Source organism: Anoplophora glabripennis, unplaced genomic scaffold (genome assembly GCF_000390285.2).
Source record: "Anoplophora glabripennis isolate ALB-LARVAE unplaced genomic scaffold, Agla_2.0 scaffold557, whole genome shotgun sequence".
Lineage (NCBI taxonomy): Eukaryota > Metazoa > Arthropoda > Insecta > Coleoptera > Cerambycidae > Anoplophora > Anoplophora glabripennis.
In genome coordinates this window covers 22,081-43,305 of record NW_019416797.1, presented here as the reverse complement: position 1 = coordinate 43,305, position 21,225 = coordinate 22,081, and the positions used below count along the sequence as shown (strand labels likewise).

Genomic DNA, 21,225 nt, shown 5'->3' with positions numbered 1-21,225 from the left:
AGAATTACCTAATGAATACAATGTTCAAATTTATTATTTACTCAAGGATGTTTTCGAGACTACAGTAATCAAATATTGCATTAAATGTCGTGATACGTAACTAATACCATAAGTGCAATTAATTTGTGGATACGTATAATCTATATATTTTCACTAAAACTTGTTTTGGCCATAGTTTTTGCACTATTTATTTGAATTAATTTGTTTTTGGCATGCACCATACGCCATTGAAAGCCAGCATACTCTTGAATTACAAAATTCCACGATGGTAGTGGCAAAGTTCCCATTCCTTTGTGGTATTTCTGAAACTTTCACCTTGTACATTTTTCTATATTTCATATAGCAAATTTAATTTTCATGAATCAGTTACAAAAACCATGCATTTGATCTTTTATCACACTTTTCTCCTACTTTTGATAGAACAATGAAATTATAGACAACACAATTATAGAAAAAACTCAGTATGGCTTTAACAATGAGAATAGTTGTTACACGACTTCCTATTACAAATTTAAAGAATTAAAACATCTCAAGTTTAATGGAATGGAAATTTTTGTACAATATTATAAAGGCCAATCAATAGAGGTTTTGTTTGTGAAAAAAATAAAAATAAAAATAATAATAATAATAATAATAATAATAATAATAATAATAATAATAATAATAATAATAATAATAATAATAATAATAATAATAATAATAATAATAATAATAATAATAATAATAATATATTTATTTCATAAGACGGTTCATACAAAGTAAGTATCGAAAATTGTCGAAACTATGTACCACTCAAATAAAAAAAAAGATAATAATTATACAACAAACTGCAAAACTACAACTATCAAATATAGACCAATGACAAGATATAGAACATAATTGCAAAATATAGAATAAAAACTACTATAAAAAATTAAAAATTACAATAAAAAAATTAAAAACTATACTCATTAAAGACACAACATATATACTCATCAATACTATAGAAGGGATTCTGCAAGAGGACTCGCTTTACTTTGTTAAGAACGAGAACACAAAAATTTATCTGTTTAATATGCATTGGCACTTATTATACGTACAGTCTGTTTCAGGATTAAGTCGACAAACTTTAAGGAGATATTCCTCATAAAAAATAAGAAAAAAATAAAAGTATAAATTTTTTTCCAGAGACGCTTTATTTTCGAAATATAGAGCGTTAAAGATTTTTTTTAAATTCCAATTTTTTAAATAACTTCTAACTGAAGAAGGCTATTTAAGCCAAGTTTGGCATGACACATCTTCTTATAAGATACAATTTTTCCATAGAAGTAGAAGTCCCGCAAGCAACCAGTGGCGGAGTTATGGGGACTCATTAAATTATAAAAAAAATTAATAAAGCCCTACTGAAAATAAAAAATGATGCTGTTTTTAGATAGAACAGTTTGTTATTGACAAAAAGTGTACATTCACTTTTTTCCTAACTCTTATAGTTTCATGGCAAAATTGATTTTTCGGAAGGAAGACGTTCCTCATAAAACCTAAAAATATAATTATAGTACCTATTAAAATTGGTCTTAGTTTCGGGTATGTGTGAGTCAAATAAGCCTTTTTGTCTCCCCTTCCCTTGGGTTTAACCAATAGTATTAAAATTATTCAGAAAATGCTTCGTTTTTGAGATATAGGGTGTTTTTTTTTTAGGAAAAAATATGATGTTGATGAAAACAATAGAAATATTTAAGTACCTAACATCTATGTAACGACCCTTGCAATACTCCTAAATTTTTTCAGGCAGTTTGTAGTCACTTCATTTACTTGTGTTGTGTACTTTTAAATAAAATAAGGTGGCAAACAATACTTACATGAAAATTTATTTGTAAATTGAAACAACCAAAAAATTACCAATTCATATTATACCTAGACAACGCGAAAAGTAAATCAAAAATGAAATGATTTAAAAAATATATTGTAGAAATTGGGCGCCTCCCGACTGTAGACAAGCACGACATGTTCTAATTATGGAGGTAGTGGCCGATCGACACTGAATTGGAGTTAATTCTCGACACGCTTGGACTATTCGCTATCTTAGATCTTGTAGGATATCAACTGGCACCTCGTAGACTTTTTGTTTAACAGCACCCCAAACGAAATAATCCGTCGGTGTCAAGTCCGGTGAACGTGCGGGCCACGCTGCAGGTCCTCCACGACCAATCCATCTCCTGGGATAATTAATGTTTAATCACTCCCTAGGACCTCTACCAAAATGGGCAGGACAACCATCTAGTTGTAACCAACTGTTCATTCGACTATTAAGCGGAACATCTTCTAACAGATCTTGAAAACCATTTTCAAGGAACTCGGTAAACATGTCAGCATTTAACCGATGCGGAAGGAAGTAGGGACCAACTATAGTGTTGTCCAACACACCCAACCATACGTTACATTGGAATTCATGCTGAAAACTATGTTCCCTTACCGCCCGTGGATTCTCGTAGGACCAAATATGGTTGTTCCTTTGGTTTAAAATTCCCCTTCGAGTAAATGTTGCCTCATCTGTCCACATTACTTTTTGCGTAAACTGATCATCATTCTCTGCTTGGTTTAACATCCAGTCACAAAACACGCGCCTGCATCGTATGTCCTGAGGCAATAAATGTTGCACACGCTGGATATGGTACGCATGGCGTCCATCAGCCCGAAGAGTCCTCCAAATGGAACTTGACGAAATACCTAGCTCATAGCTAGATCTTCTGACACTCGTGGATGGATTTTCATCGAAATGGTTTAAAATAGTATTCGATCTTACTTCGTCCTGAAGTGGGGCAAAATGTCCATCAGCATAAGTTGGAATACCGAAAGACCCAGTTTGTCTGAGACGACTGAATGTCGTTGAAAATGTTTCCTTTGCTGGTAGTCTGCGATGAGGAAATCTTACTGCATATTCACGGCGAGCCGCCGTGGCATTTCCATCACAAAAACCATATACAAAGACCATATCAGCATATTCATTGTTCGAAAATATGGACGGCATTATTAAACTTATTTTTATTATTAGTTTGAACGCTTTATCTAATGGATAATTTATGCAACAATTCGCAAAATAACATTTAAAACGTCAAATTAACATTGCTTGACAGCAGCCTACTCGAAAATTTTTGTTGAGGTTCATTTTAAAGTTTATCGACAGAATCCAGAAGCACCTTTCCGAAAAATCAATTTTGCCATGAAACTATAAGAGTTAGGAAAAAGTGAATGTACACTTTTTGTCAATAACAAACTGTTCTATCTAAAAACAGCATCATTTTTTATTTTCAGTAGGTCCGTATTATTTTCTTATCATTTAATGAGTCTGAGTCCCTATAACTCCGCCACTGGTTGCTTGTGGGACTTCTACTTCTATGGAAAAATGGTATCTTATAAGAAGATGTGTCATGCCAAATTTGGCTTAAATAGCCTTCTTCATTTAGAAGTTATTTAAAAAATTCGAATTTTTTTAAAAATCTTTAACGCCCTATATTTCGAAAATGAAGCGTCTCTGGAAAAAAAAATTATACTTGATTTTTTTCTTATTTATTATGAGGAATATCTCCTTAAAGTTTATCGACTTAATCCTGAAACACCCTGTATAATTTAATGGACATAATAAAAGGGCCATTAGCCGTTAACGTTAGGCGATGCGAAGCTATATTTAAATTATGAGATTCTCTAAGATTATAACCAGAATAAATTTTCTATAAACATTTTTATGTAAAAAACGCATTTTTCTTTAATTTTGCTTATAAAACCTAAACTAACAGAGCAATGTGAATGCTATAAAGAGACAATTCGTAGAGAAACGAAAGACGAATAAAACGAGACGTCAACGGATAATTAGAAACGAAGAAATCCTGGAAAAATCGAAAAATTTAGCATTTTCTTTTTAAATTCTTTACTCCGCCATTTTTTAAGTTGTAGAGCTGACCCTGTACACAAAAGTGGTGAATTATGTGCACTTTAAGTGTGCACAAAGCTGGCGCTGTTGGATCATTAGTTTTGGCACAATTGCAATTAAAATTTTTTGGTGCACTATTTTGCAAAATTTCTGGAGGTGGTCCGATTTTAATTTTTTAGATTTTAGGATTTTAGAAGTAGAAATACAGGGCGTACCAAAATGAATATCGGGGTTTTAAAGCTTTGTTTATTACGGTGACCTTACCATTATAAATTATACATCAAATGAACGAGCAACTCAAACAGTTTATCCTACAAGTGATAAATGTGAGCACCCTCCGTCACATCGAGTTGATAGCCGAGTTCGTCCCAAACCTGCTTGCTCAGTGTGTCTGGAGTAATTGATGCAATTGCAGCTTCAATCCTATGGCGTAGGTCGTTTAGGTCAGCTGATAGCGGAGGCACATACACCCGATCCTTTATAAACCCCCAAAGGTAAAAATGGCATGGCGTCATATCTGGTGAACGTGGAGGCCATGCGAAACAAGCTCTGTCATCCGGCCTCTTGTGGCCAATCCACCTGTCGGGAACAACGTTGTTTAACCAATCGCATACGAAGGCATGCTAATGAGGCGGCGCACCATCTTGCTGCCAAATAAAGTTCTCTAATTCCAGATGCACTCTAATTACAGATTCAGTCTTTGCAGACTGTAACACACAAAAAGCTTTCTGCTCCCTAGTTGCCATCTTGGCTGCTAGCGCTTCTAACGGGAGACAGCGGAACCAGAGCATGCGCACGCGCACGCATACTTGTAGGACAAACTGTTTGAGTTGCTCGTTCATTTGATGTATACTTTGTAATTGTAAGTTAACCGTAATAACTTCTACAAAGTTTTAAAACCCCGATATTCATTTTGGTACACCCTGTGTAATTCTACAGAACGTATATTCTAATTTTCCTATACAATGATGCGAAATAGGTGAAAAATTCCTCTAGACATGCTCAAAAACGGTCGAGCGCGCGTACACGGTCGAGTAGTGGGGGAAGATCGGGAGGTGAAGGCCGTGGATATATAGGTACACAATTTTGAATAATGTTAGTTATAGTACAATTTAATATTATTAGGCTATTGATTATGTCTTAAAGAGGAGGGTACTAAAGAACTACAACGTTGATGGGTTTTTATTGCATGAATCGTTCAAATGGTTATTCAGAAAGAAAAAACCGCGAAGTGCTATTAAATTAGAGGGTGAAAATTAATATTAGTAAATTAGGAGTATATCTCGAAAACGAAGCAAAATTTGAGAGTATTGTATAGGAAAAATTTTGTAGATAATGAGATTTTCTATCGAAATAGCTTATTTAAAAAATTTATAAAAACCAATTTAACAAAAAATGCAAAAAATTCAATTTTTTGTTTTTTTTTACTTTTATCCAAATAACTTTTTTCTGAGCAGAGATAGGTACAGGCATTGCTTCATAGAAAAAAATAGTAGATAAAATTTCCTTCAAAACAAGAGGTTGTACAGTATTTTTGGATGAAAATTGAGTGGTACATGGCCACTTAATAAATTTTTCGATTTTCGTCGCGTTTACCCTTATACATTTTAATTCTAATTTTTTGCAAAAAAGGAAGAAAATAAGACGTTCAAGGATTTTCATCACATGACTTGTTCGAAGGGTCATTAAAAATGAGAAAACCACTGGGTGCTATTAAATTAGAGGGTTGAAATTGAAGATAGGTGTGAAAAAGCGCTTTTGCAGTTTTTTAAATGTAGCACGAAAACGAAGCAAAATTTCGGTATAGCTCAAAGTAAAAATTTTGTAAAGAATTCTCTCATCGAAATGGCTTATTTAAAAAATTTAAAAGGAACATTTTATGTAAAAAATGGTTAAAAACAATTTTAAAGAAAGCAAAAAATAAGATTTTTTTTACTTTTTTAATAAAATAATTTAGTAAAAACTTAAGAATTTAAGTACAATAAAGTTTATTAATAAATAGGTAATGTATATCCAGTGTATCCACGGATGGAGTTGACAAGACGAGAAACTCTTTTGTTTTTGACTGTATCGAAAAATGTCACTCTTTATAAAAAGTTCTGCCCCTCGAAAAAATGAGACTGTCGTCATACAAACATCTTAGATTAGAAGTAGAAGGCGCTCTTAAATTAAAAAAACACGAAAATACTCAAGAGAGAAGTACCATTATTTATTATTTTACACAACATTTTTATAGAACAAATCTGTTTATAACCTCAAATAATGTCAATACAAATTTTAAAATCAAAATTTTAATTTTTGAGGTGGGAAGTAGCTATACATATAGAGTAAAAGTCAGAATTGAAATTTCTATTTTAAAATTTGTATTAGGACGTTTTATGAAAATGTTGTGCAAAATAATAAATAATGGTACTTCTCTCTTGAGTATTTTCGTGTTTTTTTATTTATTATTACCCTGTACATCTAATCTAAGATATTTGTATGACAGTCTCATTTTTTCGAGGGGCAGAACTTTTTATGTGACATATTTCGATACAGTCAAAAACAAATGAGTTTCTCCTCTTCCGTGGACATACTGTATATACATTATTAATAAACTTTATTGTACATATTCTCAAGTTTTTACTAAATTATTTTATTAAAAAAATAAAAAAAATCAAAAAATCTTATTTTTTGCTTTCTTTAAAATTGTTTATTAACATTTTTTTGCATAAAATTTTCCTTTTACATATTTTCAATAAGTAATTTCGATGAGAAATTCAATTCTCTACAAAATTTTTCCCATGAACTATACCGAAATTTTGCTTCGTTTTCGTGCTACAATTAAAAAACTGAAAGGGGTGCATTTTCACCCCTATCGCCAATTTCAACCCTCTAATTTAATAGCACCCCGCGGTTTTTTCATTTTTAACGACCCTTCAAAAAAGTCATGTGATGAAAATCCTACAACGTCTTATTTCCTTCCTTTTTGCAAAAAATGAGAATTAAAACATATAAGGGTAAACGCGACGAAAATCGAAAAATTGGTTTGAGCTGCCATATATCAGTCAATTTTCATCCAAAAATATTCTACAACCTCTTGCTTTAAGGAAATTTTATCTACTTTTTTTTTCTATGAAGCAATACCTATACCTTTCTTTACTCAAAAAAAAACTAGAGGCAAAAAAGTAAAAAAAAAATCAGAAAATAGAATTTTTTGCTTTTTTTCAAATTTTTTATTAACGATTATTTTGCATAAAATTTTCCTTTTAAATTTTTTAAATAAGCTAACTATAGCGAAATTTTGCTTCGTTTTCGAGCTACAATAAAAAAACTGAAAGGGGTGCATTTTCACCCCTATCTGCAATTTCCACCCTCTAATTTAATAGCACTCCGCGATTTTTTCATTCTAAATAACCATTTGAACGATTCATGCAATAAAAACCCAACAACTTTGTAGTTCCATATCATATGACATAATCAATAGCCTATATTGTAAGTGGTGCTATATACAAAATGCAATAAAATTTGGAACAGAAAAGTACATTTTTTAAGAAAACTCAAATTTACGTTTGATGTCAATATTTCGCGTAAATATCAAAAAATACAGGAACAAAACAGAGAATGACTACAGGTTTCATATCAATATTCAATCACCAACGCATCCAGAAATTTTGCAAAATAGTGGACCAAAAAATTCAAATTGCAATAGTGCCACAATTAATGGTCCGACAGCGCCTTGTACATACTTAAAGTATATATAATTCATTACTTTATCCGATTTTTCGGGGTTTTCTTAGTTTCCAATTATCCGATCGGATCGATCGACCTCTCATTTTATTCGTATTTCAATTCTCTACAAATTGTCAAAACAAAAAATGCGTTTTTTTTCAAAAAATGTTTATAAAAAATTAATTAATGGTAAATTGGAGTAGGAAACATATGGCACAGTCCGTTTGCTACTAGTATTTTTGACACAAACAAAATCTCTATTGCTGGCCTACTAGAAATTATATACCATTCACATTTGACACGTTCGATAAATTAACAATTTTTCCACTAAGAACTGTAAAATGTCTAAAATTACTGTAGAATTCGTTTTACTGTTAATACTGGACTAAAGTATGAGAATATTGACTAAGACTAATTGTTCTCAATATTGAAAGGCCGATTAAACTGGTTACTGGTTCATGTACTTTCAATACGAAATAGTAGCAAAAATATTTCGTCTTTTAATTTTGTGTTTCTGACTTCGAAAATCGGTTTATCTTCTTAAAACACACTTAAAATAAATTAATTCCTACAAATGATTTAAAAGTTATAACGAAAACTTTACGACCTGTATGACCTTTTTAAGTGGTCCTTACATACTCTCCTAAGTTGTCCCACTTTAACATTACAGTATGCACATTCGTGTACAGTTCTTCATGAAACAATTTATTTAATATAATAGTATTAGCGTTACTATTTATTATTCTACGCAGTCACTTCAAAACCCATTTGGCCAAAATCAGATATGCTACTGGTTTTCACAGGTAACGGTCGTAAGCAGAAAGACCAAATATTCAATTGGAATTTTCCACAAATAATATGTGATAAATTTTATGTATTACCTGAATATGTTGTATCCAGTAATTTGAGGAGCACCAAATACTTTATTGCTATAAAACTTATCACTTAGGAAAACAAGGACTTAAAAAATAAATAAATGTATTAAACGGTACTACATCAACGATATCGAGTTACTTTTGCGATAAATTTTATCTAAAAACGACAATCTTTCAATCGACAAACCAATTAAAATAATTATCTAAAACAATAGTAATTCAATAATGATAACCAGTGCCGTACCACGATAAACAAACACTGAGACTGTTTCTGAATTCTCAGGTATTTTATGAGACAGTAAATTTTTACATTATGTGGCTCAATATATAAAACGTGTAGTTTGCACGTTTAGTTATTTAATAATAATAATTCAGACTATTGTTGCTTCGAAATAATAGAGAAAAATATAAAAGATGCAAATTTCAGATCGTAGTGAACGGATAGTTTTATTATTATTTTCTTTAAAGTGTTTCATAATTCTTACAGGAAACATTAAAATAGTATTGCCTACTAAATCCTTTAACATCAATTACTAAATCAAGGAATATCTGACAACCCACGATATAGTATGCTCCGACAATGATGAGATAAATATTGTTTAATGTAATTCAAACCTAAGTATACCAGCCAACATTGACAATAAACGACACATCACGACAATGACGGCACCAATACACGGGTATTTCTATGAGAAAATATCCACCACTTGTTGCTTATTCTGCAAAAATTAATTTAAGATGTAACACACACCGGATCTTTTTTAAAAAACATATATTCTACTATTAGCTTTCGTATTTTTTAATCTACATTTCTGTTATCGAAGAACATTGTTTAACTTCATTTGATCAGATTTCTTAGAACACATTTTTGAATTCGATTAAAATACCTTAAAATAGAGTATAAACACGAAAGGTAGTAAAGAATATTATGTTCTTTAAAAACAATAGTAGTGAAAAAGGGGCAAATATTGTTAATTAAAAAGTAGTGTATACTAATCTAGTCATTTTCAACATTTTTGACGTTGTCGTTTCAAAATGAATTATTTTTTAAATATTTGATTTTATTAATGTTTATTAATTCCACACGAAAGGAGGCTATTTGATGAAACAATCCTGGGTAAAATGTGGAAACAAAAAATCTCTTCGTAGTAGTTGTTTACGTGACTATAAAATACAAGATATTGTTTAGCCTTCTCAGACCCACAGTTCACTCACCTGTTAAATGTTTTCAAAATGATTGAATTGAATCTTATTTGATTTCCAAATTTTCTAAAGACCAGCAAATTTTACGAATACTTTACAAGAATACTTTATTGCCACATATTGATTGTACATTTTAAAAACATTTAAAATTATTTAAAAAACTAGTGACGTACGATTTTTTTTTTTCAAAAAAGGTCCCCTACTCTCCCAATAACTACGCAACTGGAGTGTATTTTGGAATAGGTTATCCATGAAAAAATAGTCCCTACAAAAAAAATGTCATCCCCTAAATTTTATCACTAAATATTTTTTGTCAGTGACAGTTACAGGAAAAACAATATAAATATTTGAAACTATTAACACCCTGTATCTCCGTAGGAAAGCGTTCTAGCAAAAATTTTTATAGGGTAAAAGTTTATTATTCTCATCGGTAGAATCCGCCAATAAAGTTTGACAAAATTTATCATTAACACCCTGTATAATAGTTTCGAAAAATTATGCGGTGTTGCTAGATTTATTAAAAATATTAAAATATTGATTTCTGACGTTGTTTTTTAAACTTTTTCCTACTTATATTATATCATTGAAAATCCAAAAAAATGCTCTATTTGCTCAGCTTAAAATTCAATATGGCGCCCATAAGAAAACGAGAAAGTTCATGATGGTTTCCCGCAACCAAACGTCGCAATGAAAATCTAAAATATACAGTGAAATTTCTCAAAAAAAGTGTTTTCAGATTAAAAAAAATCCTCTAAATAAAAAAGTTACAGTTCGAAATCGATACATTTATTATTTTTCAAAATAACTCAAAAACCTGAAGAGCTTGGACCGATCTGCAAGCGCCATTAAGTCTAAAGTGTCTAAAACATTCCCCTTTTAATCATTTATCTATGTCTTATAGTTTTCAAGATAGCAATACATGCATCACCAAAATGGTCCACACTGTAAAGCACTAACAGAATTCATAGCAAAACACAAAATTAAACGAAAATTTTTATTTATGAAACTTTAAAATACAATTTCTCCCAACAGAGCAACACGAGAAAGTTTTACAAGAAGTACATTTAACAAAGGTTAGGCTCTTGCACCCCGGATATCTGTAAAAGGAGCGACACTTTTGGGAATTATTCACTCAACCCATCCTGCAGCTGTACTAAAATAAAAAAAATTGTAGATGCATCAAACGGTCCAGTTCTTAGTTCTTGTTCTCATACTTCCCATTAATCGACCCAACAAGTCGACGTCGGAGTGGTCATTACGATGTTTAGCTCAACCAGGTTGAGCTTTCCACATACAAATTGTCTCATTGCACCTGCCCATGGAACGGTACCATCTGTTTATAAATTGAAATTTGACTTGTCCTATAGTTTGGACGACAACCTCTTTGAACAGAGTGTAGCAATGGTCGTATTTTCCAAAAACACTTCTCTGAAAGACGAATTCATGAAATGTTGCAATCAGTAATTAGGGGTACTCTAGTTTCGCGCGACCAAAACATTTTTATACGTGGTAAACTGTAGAGAGTAGTTAATATTTTCCAGTATCACTAATTTCCCTCATATTTGTGTAAACTGGCTCTCTCACATCATTGACGTCATCTATATTTATTAGTGGCAGTACAGCAGAAGGTTCGAATTGGCCTTCACGTCTTCAATTTTTAGCATACTGAAATGATTCATCATCAGATGAATCGAAATCATCAGTATGATGGGGTACTACTAACTACATATTAGTATGGGCAAGGAGATTCACGCTGAACTCGTTCACCACTCCCGTCTTCATCTTCTAAGTCAGATTGATCTAAATTAATGTTCTCGGAAGTTCTTGCAATTCACTTTCGGTAAGTGAATAAATATGAATTAAAGATTTGATATTTAGATTTTCACACACGCCGCATGTTTTGGAATAGTCCCATGATACGTTAACTTTTTATCGACTCAGGCAACAAGTGGCAATAAAATATTAAAAGTGTTTTATCTAAAACTAAAGTAGAACACCCAGAGAATGATTTTTAACAACTCAAATCAATTTACTTTGGTATTTACGTTTTGTAGAGTAAAAATCCATCCCACATTAATTGTATGATTGCAACACATGACTGTATAAACGCAGAAACTAGAGTCCCGCAAATTTTTATGCGCATGTACTGAACCTATCATGTAAGATAAATGCAAGAGCGTCGCATTTAAGCATTAAAATTAGTATAATAAAATAATGTTCACACTATTTCACTATCAAATTTGATAGGTCTGAACTGAAGAGGTTAGAATTATTTACGTTCTTTAAAAATTTCAATAATCAGGTATTTGTTTTTGTATTAATTATATTTATGTATATATTATATTTAGACATATCCTTTCCCGCACAAGTCTCCGACTTCTGGGCTAATTCTCGTAGTTAGAATGAGGAATAGAGATGTTATTATTATATAATTATTAGTTTTTATTTCGGATAATTACACAGCCCCACAAAAAAAAGTATCGGATCCGGTATTCAGACCCATGTATTTCCATGTATTTTTTCCGGTGAATCCGAATATGCCTTCAGAGTTTTCGGGAAAATTAAAAAAACAGGTCAAAATTCACAAAAACATCATTTACGATCGACGAAAGTTATAAAAAATCAAATTATTCTACCAGCTCACTAGGCGTATGATTTTTCACTCGTTTAATTCCAATTTATCATCATAAAGTCAGACAAGCTGGTCCAATTTCATTCAAAAACAGAATATATATCAAAACGCCATTTTCATGGCATAATTCGTGTTGCAGCATCTTTTTATCCGCCCGCCCATTTATGAATTCATACATCTTTCTATCCAGTCGTTCATGCATAAATACGCATATTTATCCATCCACCTGTACCACCTATGATAAATAAAATGATAAATTGGAATTAAACGAGTGAAACATTCTACGTCTAGAGAGCTGGTAGAATAATTTGACTTTTTATAACTTTCGTCGATCGTAAATGATGTTTTTTGTGAATTTTGACCTGTTTTCTTAATTTTTCCGAAAACTCAGACCCGTTGGGCCAAATCTGGAGGCAGATTCGGATTCAGCGGAAAAATATACATGGAAATACATGGGTCTGAATACCAGATCCGATACTTTTTTTGTGGGACTGTGTTATTTATTAGTAGCTATTACTAAGTATAGGTATGGTATAATTGCTGGTTGGGGTATGTAGCCCGCAATATCAACAGTCTTGGCTTCGTCTTCGTCTTCCTCTTCGTCTTCGTCTTTGTCTTCGTCTTCGTCTTCGTCTTCGTCTTCGTCTTCGTCTTCGTCTTCGTCTTCGTCGTCGTCGTCGGCGTCGGCGTCACCGTCACCGTCACCGTCACCGTCACCGTCACCACCACCACCACCACCACCATGGGACAAATTTAATTTTTCAAATAGATTTTTTGACAAAATGGAACTCGTTGAGCTTGAATCAAAAATTGCACGAGCCTTAACGAGGTGACCATGACAAAAAATTTATGATTGCTGTCGATAATAATACGTGACAATCTTGACGAGAATGAAGACTTGTTTTATTATGCATTAACAATCTGAAGGCAGATTTGGATTCAGCGGAAAAATATACATGGAAATACATGGGTCTGAATACCAGATCCGATACTTTTTTTTGTGGGACTGTGTTATTTATTAGTAGCTATTACTAAGTATAGCTGGTATAATTGCTGGTTGGGGTATGTAGCCCGCAATATCAGCAGTCTTGGCTGTGGGGTTACATATATTTTGCATACCTAGATTTCTGGTATCGAAGAATATTTTAGAAATGATTTTTAAATTTGATTAAATTAGCGTAATACCTTTAAAATATAATAAAAGACATACAGGATTGTCCATACTTTAAAAGGGTCTATATGTAATAACTTCTGAAGGTATTCCTTGGATCATTATAAGCTCAAAAGGTCTCAAATGTGATGGTGATATGGCACCGCCGTCTTCTGACGGCGGCCGTGGATATGGCCTTTAGTGCGTTTGTAAACAAAAGACAATCAAGTAATCGTGAGATCTCTGGTGTCGAATTGTTAAAAAGAATTACAGTGCTGCTTATAGTGTTGTGGTGTGAATGTGAAAATTTTACTCATGTTTTCAGTTCATACCAAGAAGTCGACCGTTTACCTCGAAAAACCTTCTACATCCCTCAGGGAGGGCATAAAATTCCACATTGACAAGTCACCACCAGACAGCGCCGGTCGCGTTCAAGATTTTCACCAATCTTTCAAATCCCGCCACCTAAGCTGTCCAGGGATCTGAAAGCCACCCTAGTCACTCCGAGTCAAAGCCGATGACGTCCAGAGCTATTGGATAGGAAAATCGCTGAAAATCACCGATGTTTCAAATTTTCTACTAAAATAATACAAAATCCACATAAATCGAATCACGATTCATGGACGATGTGATGAAGGTAAATCCAGAAACCCAATCATATTCGATGATATGTTAAGAAAACACCATAGATTCAAACAGCTCAAAGGCAATTGATAGCGCAGATTCACCGCGAGTATTAGCGGAGTCATTTAAACATTGTGACCGAACGTCAACTTTCTATAGCTAATTAACAAGGGGCAAGGGCAAGTACAACGTACGACTCTCCTCATTCACATTCAATATACTGTGTGTCTCGCACTGCGATTCACAAAACCAAATCTTGTATATCAATCATACCCAATATAATTTTTATACACAATACATAATTGTTATGGATTGCTGCGAACTAAAACTCAGAACTAGACCATGAATGTAGGATACAAATCATCCAGATCTCACTACGGTCCTTCAGCAAATACAAAAATACTCAATAACCCAAAGCAAAGACAATGAAAGGACATAAAAAACTGTTAAGCACAAGACCCAAAACCGAACCAGGGCAAATATACTGAGCCGAAGGCCTCAGTGAAAGATACCATCGAAAAGGTGAGCCTGCTGAAGGTTCTGCGTGTATTAAAGCTTTTATTTGAATACATACACGATGAAGTATAGAGATAATACTTTTTTAAAATTAACTGTACAAAGAGATAAACATATTTATGAATTTTTAAATGAAAGATTCAGTAATAACGTGATTGGATGATGCACTCAAGGACCAGGTCAACCTTAGCCACCCAGATCACACAAAATGAACCCTATTAATTTTGTTTAGGTACATCTCAAGACAATAGTTTATAAGGTTCACATTGAATCTGGGGAGCACTTACGTCAGCAAATTATAACTGTTTGTGATGTGCTACAATTTCAAGAAGATCTGAAGCATGTATTTTGGCTGGAACCAGAAAAATGCATTACGGGCAAGAAGATTATACGCACTTAGATATCCCGAAAGATATCTTCCAAATCATCAAATATTTAGCAAATTGGAAAATGTTCTCCGTAAGAATAAGAAATCATTTTTAGTTAACAACCGCTGGTGAAAATATGGCAATTATAATAAACTATTTTGAAAATCATCCTGAAGCATTGATTAGAAAGGCTCCGAGAGAGTTATATTTGACATATAATGCAATTCAAAGAGTTTTAGGAATTAACAAATTTCACGATTATAAAATACATAGTGTGCAAGAGTTAAATCCTGGGGATTTTGAACGGCGAAAAAATTTTATTTCTCAATTCTTAGTTGCATTTAGATGATGATCCTAATTTGTATAACCACATTCTGTGGACAGACGAAAGTCATTTTATTAGTCATGGCATTCCAAGCCGGAAAAATACTCATCAATGGTCGGAAGAAATCCCACATAGTATTAGAGAAGTTCAAAAGCAGGGTCACTTTAGTGCCAATGTATGGTGTGTAATTGTAGGGCGCCATTTAATAGGTCCATATTTTTGTGATGGTGTCTTAACGGGACAAAGATATTGCAATTTTCTGTTTTTTCAACTGGGGCGTCTTACCATAATGCTGCAGTTGTTCAAAACTATTTAAATTTGCACTTTGAAAATAAGTGAATAGGTACCAATGGCCCTTTGCAATTTGCTCCGAAAGCCTCAGATCTAACCCCTCTTGATTTCTTTTTGTAATGAGCCCTAAAAAATATTGTGTATAAAAACTAAAACAAACAGTATTGATCATTTGAAGCAGAAAATCACTGCGGCTTGTGCTGAAATACGTGGCAATATTTAAAAAAAGTAACATCCAGTGAACTAAGAAAACGTTGCGAATTGTGTTTAAATAATAATGGTGCTCACATTGAACACCTATTAAAACATTAACTATTGTGTTTATTTATTTCAATTGATATTCCTTTTCTATGTACTTATTTCAGTTGATATTCTTTATATTGTTGGTGGGTTTGTAATTCTTACAAATTAAAGTAATTGTTGTATATACTCAGTTGTGTTATTAAATTGTTTATAGTGAATACGTTTTTTATTGTAAATAGAACCATAGTTATTGATATATTGAACCAGCAAGAGCATTGAAAAAGATCTATATCGCTGACTATGTCGTTACAATAATAATTATGAGATAGAGAAATTCACTAGATAATTGCCCGTAACTTTTTAAATAATGGGAACATAAAAAAATGTTACATAGGAAAAATATTCAAAATTAAGAGATCTTTATCGTGACATATTAAAAAATGTATGTTGCTGGAAAAAAAATTTAAACGCCGCGACGCCTAGCGTCGTAAAGTTAATTTCTGTATTTCTGCCCTAACTTCTAGTAAAAGTAAGCAAAAATGAAATAGTTTCAAAAATAATTTATTTTTCTCGGCCGTTTCCCAGAAAAACTAATTTCTTCAGTTAAATCGATCACCCTGTACTGAGTATCGTAAAAATGCACTTGATCAAATAAATCAAGTTTGCTGTTAATCGGTTTGGAATACAAAAATGTGTAATAAGACAAAAAGTGAAGATAATACATTGGCGCATTTGATGACGTATTTTATTTGTAATATTATACAAGGTGACATATTATATACTTTTAGCAAATAATGATCGATAACACCCAGACCTCCGCCACTGGAAAGTTTCTAAAGCTGGCAATTTATTTTTTGTTTCATACCTACTGTTATACTAAATATGCACACCGAATTTGGCGGATGGCGAATCTCAAGCGGTTTAGAAATTAAAAATTAAAAACTGAGTTTTTTTAATTTTTGACACGCTGTAGCTGGACAATGGCTGTTCTAAGACCCCTTATTTATATAACAAAAAAAACCTTATTTTTGGACATAAAATACGCCCCTGGATTTTGACCTGTACTTAAGAAACACCATGTATATGAGAGTAATCGATATATCCCAACAATGGTAGCACCGACAAATATATGATTCAATGAAAAATGATTTGCAACTCTTAAAAAATGAAATAAGCACAGAATCTTTCTGAATTTTAAAGTATGTGTATGTCGTATCTTCTACATGTGTACCTTGGATCATTTTAGAGTTGAACAGTGGCGGCCCGTGGGTTTAAATACAGAGAGGGCGAAAATTTTTAAGAAATTTGAAGGTCATTGTATTTTGCAAGTACCCCAAAATGAATACTGTCAGTGTGTACAGTAGGTACTTAGATACAATGCGAGAAGTAAAATTCCAAGGGGGGGGGGNGGGCTGAAGTGGATAATCGATCAACCAACCCAGTTAGGATATAATTATGTAGATTACTGTAATAGTTCATTCTGTATAGTTTTTGAAGTTCCGTTAAAAACATGGGCATCACTAAGGATGTTTATCTAAAACGGGATCAATTTTTGCACTATAGTCCATCAGTTCTAAAAATACCCCTTTGTTTACCGAGTGACTTTTTTCATTATGTCTACGAAGACGAAGGTTACATGTACCACATAATTTTAAGATATCTATAATTTTTTAAAGAAACAATCGATTTTTCTTAACTGTTTCGTTATGACTATTTATTTGTTCCGCATAAGCACTACTTAAACAAGAAGCAATATTTATTCTTCCTAAAAGTAAAAAACTCACCAACGTATTTTTGTGTTTAGGAGAATTTTCATCTTAATCTTGTCTGGTAAATGTTTCAAGTCAGAGACTGCAGATTTTCTCCAGTTTTCTTCGCCTCCTCCAAACAATAATCATACAAAACAAAAAAATCTATTTGTTTCGTCACAACCACACAGTATAAATGTTTTTATCAAATTTGCGAATAAAAGCCGGCCTACTTTTGCACTCTTTCTGCACCTGAATTAAATTCAACACGGGTTGGACTTCCGCTATTTTTCAATTCGACTTTTTCCTCTAAACTTAAATTACTAATAACAGGTTTTTTTATTTCACAAACCCTCATTTTAAACTTAAACTTATAAAATATAATGTCTTAAAAAGCGCCAAAGCAAAAACAAAACACGTATAACCATACTTCAGTGATATGGGTTACTGCCTCATGGAGTCCAAAACAAAGTGCGCGAGACTATCGTCGCCTATCCCCTCCACGTGCTAATTTGTCCAATCATATATAAAATTATGCTTGCACGATGGACTCAGATTTCACAGTCCGCGATGGAGTGGGGATTGTGCGCGCGGTTAAACATAACTCTTTGGTACATGCACTTTATGCAACCAACCTAACATCCAAGAGATATTGAATGCATGCTATTTAGATTTCTTATTGATTTAAAGTTTATAGTTTGAAAATATCTGGAGGGGGCGGAGTCCCAGAGTCCTCCTTCACGAGCCGCCACTGGAGTTGAAAGATTTAAAATCACTATAGTAGGATCGTATTCGATGCAAAGTAGAGCAAAAAGATGTCGGTCTTTTATCAAAGGAATATCGTGTCATCATTTTTAGGAGGCGTAAGATAAATCATTTCAAATTTAAAATGAAATTCAATGTAAAATCTGAAATACCGCTGCATACGCACTGTGTTCTGGTAGTAGCTGTAGTCGCCCAGGTGCATCGAGTGTACGAACTGGTCGGTTATACGTCAAATACTAACCTGGCGAGCTTTGCCGTCAATTAGAGAGCGCTTCCAAAAAACAAGTAAACAACAGTGGCGCATACAGAAGTAAAATGTAGTACATATGTGGAATTTAGGAAACAAATTGGATTTATAATAAATTACATTTAAAATAAATAGTTTATGAGAATAAAGGAATTTTTGTAGGAACAAGGGTGCCAGACCACCTGAACTGATCCCCTCGTCCCTTCATAATGTATAAAGAAATTATTCAATTTGTACTTGACAGGCAATGATTTATTACTTTGCATCGAATATGATCCTACTATAACTTCTAACATAGTTGCTTCCTGAGACGGTTTAGAAACTTTCGATGGTTTGAACTTTTTAATTTTTTAGAAATAAATTTGATACCTACTATTTATTTGCATATTTATTAATCTCATTTCACATACAACAGAGTAACAGAGAAATTCACCATAGTAACATGCATGATAATTTCCAGAAAAAGCAGGTGATCATTTCATTCATTTTATGAACATTTTTCGAAAGAATAGATGGTTATTTATAGACAATGGGATGATTAATAATTGCCATTCATTGGTTCCATATTGCCGTGGAGATTGATAGTCCAGGAAAATAAGGAAAAAGTGAGCATTTTTTTATAGAAAACTGTAGGTTTTGAAGTCAGAAAACATGTGTAAAAAATTGTATCAATATAATTTTTTTTATTTATTTATACCCACTTAAAAAATAACCTTTTTTTATTTATTATTTTTAACAATTTTTTATGAACTTCCATATCTAGGTTTCTTAATGTAAAACTGCTTCATCGCTGTCGCAAAAAAATTTTAAAGAAAAAAGATGTTTAGAAAATATTAAAAAGCGCATAATTAATTCGTAATGTACATCCTCAAAAACCTTAAAATATTTGATGTTCATAAATATTCAAACCTCAGAATCTATATAAAATTTTCCAAGAATTTTCCGCAATTTTCTTTTCTCTAATTCACTTTTGTAATAGAACATAAAAAAAATTACCATTATTTGACTTCAAAATTTTCACATAATGTCTCCTTCATTTAAAAAATATACGGGAAAACTATTGGGAAAATTGAAATTTTTTATAGGAGCAATTGTGTAGAAAATGGGAACAACTTTTTACAACCGCATAATTTAGAATTAGGTGTACGTAGGTAGCAGAAATACAAATCATATCACGCATTTCACTGTTGGAAAAATCATTTCGTATAATTTTTTAATATTAGAACTTTGGTTAAATTAAAAAAAAGAGAGAATAGATAACCTTACTAAATACTCTTATTAACAACGCAAAATTGTCAAATATTTGATGACACGAAAAACTAAGATGTGCTAATGCCCTGCAGAAATAGTGCCAAATTCAGCGTCAATTTGGCAAAAATATTTGACATAAGTTCATTAACACCCTGTGGCCTATTCAAACTAGCTATAAGTGGGTGCGGGAATAGTACTCGCAATATAAAGGCATGTCCAACATTATGAAAAAATGTTTATCTTTAGATGGTTACCATGTTTTTTTAATAAAATAATATTCGTAATGTATAAAAATATGTATTTTACCTGTATTAAAAAAAAGGGCTTCACTTATAAGTTCTATATTTGTACACTATAAATTGTTTTTGTATCCTAATCAAGTTTTTAAAGGGAAACTTTATAAAATATTGAATATAAATGTTATTTTAAAATAAGGGAAATAATATGGTAAATTGTTTCAAAGTTTAAATTTCGCGCGAATTTACGTAGTTCGTTAGAAGAAGAAGTGGAGATCTAGGGATCAGTGGTGTTCTTTTATAGTTTTAGTTTATAGGTTATGTTGGATAGATGCGAGAAGGAGCGTTGTTATGCTTAGGGATTTATATGTAAGAATATAGTAGTATTTTTTAAAGAAAATATTACGTGTGAATCCTAAAAACGACCTCCTAAGTAGTTCTCCTACAATTATAAACAAAAGCAATAATTTATTTATTGCTCACACCAGCTATGAGTAATTAGTTTCAACATGTACCGTGCATAAATAGAAAAAAACCATAACAATACCTATTGTATTTGTTTTATGTTGAATAATTTTTGTTCAACAACTAATAATGATTAACAGCTTACAGTTGTAAACGAATATAAAAAATGATCTGAAAATAGATGTAGAAAGCCATAGTAAATCAAAAATATAATAAGATGAAATTATAATTAATTTTTCTTCAAAATCAAATATTTAAAAAATCATGATCCAATATGTCTACTTCATTTTATTATTACTGAACAATTTAAAATAATATAATAGAATAGACTTTATTATTTAACCATGTTACATGAATAATATGTGTATACAAAAGTACATATTTTTATATAAAAAAAATATTTATGAGCAAGGCTGTCAAACCTGAGCCGCGGGACATAGGCGTTCGCATTATTTATTAAAAAGCAACAAATTAAATTGTCTACAATGCATCACTAACGGATAGCAATTAATTTCGCAACATCCGTACGATAACAAAGAGAACAGTATACTAACGTGACGTGTAGTGAAAAGCATTCTGAGGCAATGGTTTAACAAGTCTCAGTTGACCCACGTGGCACCCCATTAAATTTCGGTTCTCTCTGACAGCCCTATTTATGAGTAAGACAA

The 21,225-nt window shown here is 32.2% G+C and overlaps 1 protein-coding gene across 1 annotated transcript in view; it reads right to left on the bottom strand.

The window, feature by feature from the left end:
* The window catches only part of LOC108911529 (solute carrier family 41 member 1), a 134,216-nt gene extending 125,601 nt beyond the window's left edge, over positions 1–8,615 (bottom strand). Inside the window, exon 1 of the mRNA XM_018716495.2 lies at positions 8,500–8,615. The gene's annotated coding sequence lies outside the window, so the exon portion shown is untranslated. The remainder of the gene's footprint in view (positions 1–8,499) is intronic.
* Between the last annotated feature and the right edge of the window lie 12,610 nt (positions 8,616–21,225).